Here is a 7,218-nt window from a genome sequence, read left to right as displayed (position 1 = left end):
ATTTACAACTTAACATCATCTTTCCTTTCCAGTGAAACAAACAAAAAATAAATAAAAATAAACAGGAACAAAATTACAATAGATAAATGTCAATTCTGAATAAGATCCTACAGGTTCTGCTGATTCTTGCACCCAGTGGCAGGGATCACGTCATCATTAGGAGAGACTTTTATCTTAAAAGTTTCATCTTTGCCGAACCGGTTTGGCTCAGTGGATAGAGCGCCGGCCTGCGGACTCAGGGGTCCCGGGTTTGATTCCGGTCAAGGGCATGTACCTTGGTTGCGGGCATGTCCCCACTGGGGGGCGAGCAGGAGGCAGCTGATCTATCTCATCGATGTTTCTGGCTCTCTATCCCTCTCCCTTCTTCTCTGTAGAAAATCAATAAAATATATTAAAAAAAAAAAAGTTTCATCTTAGACTGCAAGAATGTCCATTAAGCATCACAATTAAACATGCCAAAGGAGGAGCCATGTTGTCAAACTGTCCACTTAACCCACTCAAACATCTCAAATACAGCCTTTGCTGACCTTCTAAACCCCACCCCCTTTTTTAAGTTTTTTTTTTCTTTTTTAAACAAGAGAAAGTAGACAGATACATGTTGGTAAATTCTAACTGTCCATATTCACATAGAGACACAGTGTAATCGCTGAGCTCAATATCCAGAGAACAGAGAGGAAAAAAAGCTAGAATTCTATGCGCTCCTACACAGAGGCCTAGCAACCTCCAGCTCCCAGCTAAGGGAACAGGTTTTTATTTTCCCTCACAGAACAGTGGTGTTGATTCCATAAAGTTTTTCTTGAGACAGGAAGGGATAAAAATAAATTTGGAACAGAAAGATTCCTTTCCCACTGTATTCTGCTCAAGGTACACCCCCTCCTCAATAAGGTGAGAACAATGATGTAAAGGAGAGACCTCAAAAACAGAGTGACTGAGTATAAGTGGGGGGAAAAAAAGACTGCAAGTTGCTCCCAGGGACTAGGGAAAATTTAACAAGGTTGGAATCTATCAGTGTTCATTCTTCATCTTCTCCTTCATCTTCCTCTCCTTCTTTCCCCTCATCATCCTGTTCATCTTCTTCACCTTCCTCCTCATCCCCTTCTTCATCAATATCTTCCAACCCTTCCTCCTCCTCCTCCTCTTCCACCTCCTCCCCTTCTTCTTCTTCTTCTTCTTCTTCTTCTTCTTCTTCTTCTTCTCCTCCTTCTCCTTCTCCTTCTCCTTCTCCTTCTCCTTCTCCTTCTCCTTCTCCTTCTCCTTCTCCTTCTCCTTCTTCCTCTTCTCCTTCTTCTTCTTCTTCTTCTTCTTCTTCTTCTTCTTCTTCTTCTTCTTCTTCTTCTCCTCCTTCTCCTCCTCCTCCTCCTCCTCCTCCTCCTCCTCCTCCTCCTCCTCCTCCTCCTCCTTCTTCTCCTTCTCCTCTCCTTCTCCTTCTCCTTCTCCTTCTCCTTCTCCTTCTCCTTCTCCTTCTCCTTCTCCTTCCTCTTCTTCATCATCCATGTCAGGAACCAAGTAGTACTGTAATGGATTTGGCCAAATATCATCTTTAATGACTCTTCCTAACTCATCTGCACCTGCATCAGAATGGTCAGTAACTAGGTAAAGAAGGTCTATCAATCTTCATGCTGTCTCTTCCTGCTGGCTTTATTCTGTGTTTTTTTTTTTTTTTTTTTACTTGAACCTTTCCTCAAATCCTTTCCAGAATTCCATTTGATTTCAGTGGACTTTGAAGATAGAACACCACTCTCATTCAGATGAAATTCTTTGGAGAGAACTTTATTTTTGAAGTAAGGGTTTTCATCAAAATAAAAATGTATTCTGTAACCTGACTTAATATCTTAAAATTCTGTCCCTTCAACTCTTGTCAAATAATGCAGTGCCTCTTCATCCTCCTCCCCAAGCAGTGCAGACACTTGTGGATGGTTGACAAATGTTACCCAAAAATGTGGGATTTTTGCTATCAACTCTGACTTCTTCTGAAAAAATGGTTGGTGGAGTTTGTTATATTTCTATTCTGCTTTCAAAATCTCTTCACTAGCTTGTTCATTGAGTCTGTCTATTCAATTTTATACTTCATCAATATACTTCATCAATATGTTCAATTGATTCTTGCTGTTCTTTTCCTCCTTTGGCAAATCCTGAGGGATTGACTTCTCCAACTTGGGGGGAGGAGGCAATTTTGGTTTCTTTGCTTGAGGTGGGAGGAAAGTCTCATTGTGGGGCCATTCTGTGAGGAAACTCAGAGAGAATCTGACTGAAGGGAAGTAGCTGGGATAGAAGGCACTCTGAGAACTGATGTCTTCTATTTTCTAACCACAACACAATTAAGTTAGAAAGTAGCACTTACCTCAAAACTAGAAAAAATTCTCATGTTTTATGAATTACTAAATATACTATTAAACCACAGATTCAACAAGAAATCATAATAGAAATATAAAACTACTTAAAATGAAATAATACTACTCATACTTCCTATGAAAATATAATGGAATCAAACAAAATACAAATATAAAATGAAAGAATGGGTAAAAAGACAAAAGTAGTTCCTTGAAAAATCAAAAAGTAAGAAGTTTTTGAGGACAGTATGACTAAGAAGAACAGAGAGAAAGCTCAAATAAAATGAAATTATAAATGAAAATACAGAACTATCTAGATATGTTACAGAGATAAAATTATGACAACATAGATTGAAGAGTTTTCTGGCAACATAATTTTTAAATAATCTAGAAGTAGATAAATTATCAAAAAAATATATTTTCATACTCACTGAAATAGTAAAAAACATAAATGGCCCCAAATTTAAATAATAAGTCAATCATTTTAACAGAGTCTTAATAACTCAAATTATTAAATATCTTGAAGGTACAATAGTAAAGCTACTTCAAGCTTCTAGGTCAATCAAATTTAGTTTCATAGTCCAGCTTTTCAGGTTTTCCAGATGTGTAAGATCTTACAAAAATTATGCCATTTTTCTGCACCTGTTTCCTAACCTCAAGATTTCAATAATATAAATATCTCACAAAATAGCTGTTCAGCCTAAATGTGAAAATATAAGTAAAATCATAGTCCAGAACATGTAGTAGCCCCATGATAAACACTAGTGTTCATACCTCTTCCCTTACACCCTACTCATACAACTAATTATATGTAGAAGACCTTTAAAAATATTTCATATAGAGGAAGACATAAAGAGATGGAAGAACATACCATGTTCTTGGATTGGTAGAATCAACATCATTAAAATGTCCATACTACCCAAAGCAATCTATAAATTCAACGCACTTCCCATTAAAATACCAATGGCCTACTTCAAAGATTTAGAACGAACTCTCCAAAAATTCATCTGGAATAAAAAAAGACCCCGAATAGCTGCAGCGATCCTGAGAAAGAACAAAGTAGGTGGGATCTCAATACCAGATATCAAGCTGTATTACAAAGCCACTGTTCTCAAAACTGCCTGGTACTGGCACAAGAACAGACATATATATAGATCAGTGGAATAGAATAGAGAGTCCAGAAATTAGCCCGAACAAATATGCTCAATTAATTTTTGACAAAAGAGGCAAGAACATACAATGGAGCCAAGAGAGTCTCTTCAATAAATGGTGTTGGGAAAATTGGACAGATATATGCAAGAAAATGAAACTAGACCACCAACTTACACCATACACAAGAATAAACTCAAAATGGATAAAGGACTTAAATGTACGACAGGAAACAATAAAAATTCTAGAAGAATACAAAGGCAACAAAATCTCAGACATATGCCAAAGCAATTTCTTCACTGATACAGCTCCTAGGGCAGTTGAAACTAAAGAGAAAATGAACAAATGGGACTACATCAAAATGAAAAGCTTCTGCACAGCAAAAGAAACCATCAACAAAACAACAAGAAAACCCACTGCGTGGGAAAACATATTTGCCAACGTCATATCTGATAAGGGCCTAATCTCCAAAATTTATAGGGAACTCATACAACTTAACAAAAAGAAGATAAACAATCCAATCAAAAAATGGGCAAAGGACCTAAATAGACACCTTTCAAAAGAGGACATTCAGAAAGCCAAGAGACATATGAAAACATGCTCAAAGTCACTAATCATCCGAGAGATGCAAATCAAAACAACAATGAGGTACCATCTCACACCTGTCAGAATGGTCATCATCAACAAATCAACAAATGACAAGTGCTGGAGAGGATGTGGAGAAAAAGGAACACTTGTGCACTGCTGGTGGGAATGCAGACTGGTGCAGCCACTATGGAAGACAGTATGGAGTTTCCTCAAAAAATTGGAAATGGAATTCCCATTTGACCCTGTGATCCCACTTCTAGGAATATATCCCAAGAAACCAGAAACACCAATTAGAAAGGATATATGCACCCCTATGTTCATAGCAGCACAATTCACCATAGCTAAGATCTGGAAACAGCCTAAGTGCCCATCAGTAGATGAATGGATTAGAAAACTGTGGTACATCTACACGATGGAATACTATGCTGCTGTTAAAAAGAAGGAACTCTTACCATTTGCAACAGCATGGATGGAACTGGAGAGCATTATGCTAAGTGAAACAAGCCAGTCAATGAAGGAAAAATACCACATGATCTCACTCATTCATGGATAATAAAGACCATTATAAACTTTTGAACAATAATAGATACAGAGGCAGAGCTGCCTCAAACTGATTGTCAAACTGCAGTGGGAAGGCCAGGGAGGGTTGGGGGGCAGGAGGGAGGGGAGTAAGAGATCAACCGAAGGACTTGTATGCATCCATATAAGCATAACTAATGGACATAAGACACTGGGGGGTAAGGGAGGGCAGGGGATTGTCAAGGGCGGGGGAAAAAAGGACACTTACGTAATACCCTTTGTAATACTTTTAGCAAAAATAAAAATAAAAAAATAAAAAATAAATAAAAAATTTCATATATAAAAAAGAAATATACTTTTTACTAGAAATTACTAGGTTTGAATCTGAGATCCCTGTTTTCCATTAATGGGCAAACGCATAATTTAGTTTTCATCTTTGAAACTCACTTAAGGCTATCTTCTGAAGAACAGCAATAGTTAGCACCTAGAGTTGTCATTAGATAAATGAGATAATAAATACTAGTGTACAGTACTTAGTACATAATAAGTATTTAAAAATAATATGATATTTCTATGCAATGATATTTAGAATGTCAATGCCTACAAGAGACCTAAAGAAAATTTTCAAAATTCAGTCATCAACTTCATCTCAGGAGATAAAAATCAGTGTTAGGTTATCAGAAAGACTCACCCACTAAAAGCAGAGCTGCAAGTTTCACTAGATTGACTGGCCCAGCTTTGGTTACCTTTTTGTTTGTTAGTCTGTTCTAATTAGGGGTAGTAACTGATTAAGTGTGCTAGTCCTAAATTAGAGATGTATGCACATGCAATATAGCACACACAGTTCCCTGTTCGCTGAGACCCCAGGTTTACATTAGGCCAGTAGAGTGGATGAGTTGGCTTTGGGGAACGTCACAGGTGGGGAGATACATTCTGGTTTACACGTCGGAATCACCACTTCCTCCTGTGTGAGCTGCAGAAGCAGCTTTACTTCCCCAAGCCTGTTTCCTGAAATAGAAATGAACTTTTCAGATCATTTTGAGAAAAGAGTGAGCTAGTGTTGTGAACAATTAGCTTAGTGTTTGGAATACTTAGTGATTGGCACGATGTAAGAAGGTAATATTTTCAAGAGCTTTACAATATGAGAAGTGAAATTCTTGGCTAAACTGCTACTCATTTTATCATCAGAGTTACAAAATCAGGTATTACCAATAGAAAAATAAAATGTGACCTCTGTTTCCAGAGTGGGGTATGTTATATACTTTGATCTTCCCACAATCATAACCTCTTACCTAAAAGTTAAGGAGCACCGCTGGAATCACATTACATGAACATTTTGATTTATAGATGAGCTGCTATGGAACAAAAGCTTAAATGGGTCCCTCATCCAGGTTAATGACACACCTTCCTATCTCTCCCAGTTGTGTTCTAGAAATATTAGGGGAAACACTTTGGAGAGTATATGATTGTCTAATCACTATGCTGTACATCTAATACAAAATAATACTGAATGTAAACTATAATTCAAAGACATTTTAAATAAAAAATGTAAAAAAATAACCCTACACACACACACACACACACACACACACACACACACACACACACAGAGAGAGAAAGAGAACCCGTGTGTACCCATCCAACTTTACTTGCCATTATTCTAAACTCCTCCTGTTTTTCTACTATTTCTAATGTTTATCATTAATGTCCATAGTCCAATTATTTGTTGCATATTCAAAAGCTACTTTGAGAGGGAAAATGCTATGTATGGAATATTTGCTTCTTTTTTTTTTTTTTTTTTTTTAAATATATTTTATTGATTCTCTACAGAGAGGAAGGGAGAGAGACAGAGAGCCAGAAACATCAATGAGAGAGAGACATCAATCAGCTGCCTCCTGCACACCCCCCACTGGGGATGCGCTCGCAACCAAGGTACATGCCCCTGACCAGAATCGAACCTGGGACCCCTCAGTCCGCAGGCCGACGCTCCACCCACTGAGCCAAACCGGTTAGGGCATGGAATATTTGCTTCTTATTCTCAATTTCCCTCTGGCTTCCCATGTCCTCCTTGCCTGGGAAGAGAGAAGTGTTCCCACTCTTCCAGCTGCAGAAATGATGTTCTCTGTGGGCTAATTCCATGGAGTTGCACTGTTTAATAATACTGTTTACTTCAAGGTGTTTCTTTGAAAAACCTCCCAGGAGTTTCTCGGCAGCCTTTGATTACACTGTTGTCTACTTAGGAATATAATCACGTTCCTGGAGTTTTACTTAGAGAATATGCATTTAGGTGAGCTCTGAGTAATGAAAACTCATAGCTGTCTCCAGACAACTAATCTGGTTCCCCTTGTCAGTTGTAAAGAGATATTGTTCTGTGGTAGGAAGGCCAGTAAAACCCATTAAGACTAATGACTTTCATCACAGTTGAGATAAAAATTCCTTGCAGTAAAAACGCTTTCAAATAAAAAAAAAGTACACACATTGATATTGCACATTGAAGATTCAGAGAAGGTTCCAAAAATGTTTAGAAGTTAAACATTTATCCATTTCGGAAAAAATATATTTACCAAATTGAAGTCTGTAGAAGATGGCATGTAATCTAACCAAATCTTTAAACTCACAATGGACATCATGA

The 7,218-nt window shown here is 37.6% G+C and overlaps 1 pseudogene; it reads right to left on the bottom strand.

Annotated features, from left to right (window-relative positions):
• Window positions 1-1,012: 1,012 nt before the first annotated feature.
• LOC138993466 (protein SET-like) lies at window positions 1,013-2,084 on the bottom strand (annotated as a pseudogene).
• Window positions 2,085-7,218: the final 5,134 nt, after the last annotated feature.

The sequence above is a fragment of the Myotis yumanensis genome, unplaced genomic scaffold, assembly GCF_028538775.1.
Source record: "Myotis yumanensis isolate MYYU_CA2020_CCGP unplaced genomic scaffold, mMyoYum1.0.hap1 SCAF_15, whole genome shotgun sequence".
NCBI lineage: Eukaryota > Metazoa > Chordata > Mammalia > Chiroptera > Vespertilionidae > Myotis > Myotis yumanensis.
The sequence above is the reverse complement of the archived record's forward strand: the minus strand, read 5'-3'. Positions and strand labels throughout refer to the sequence as shown.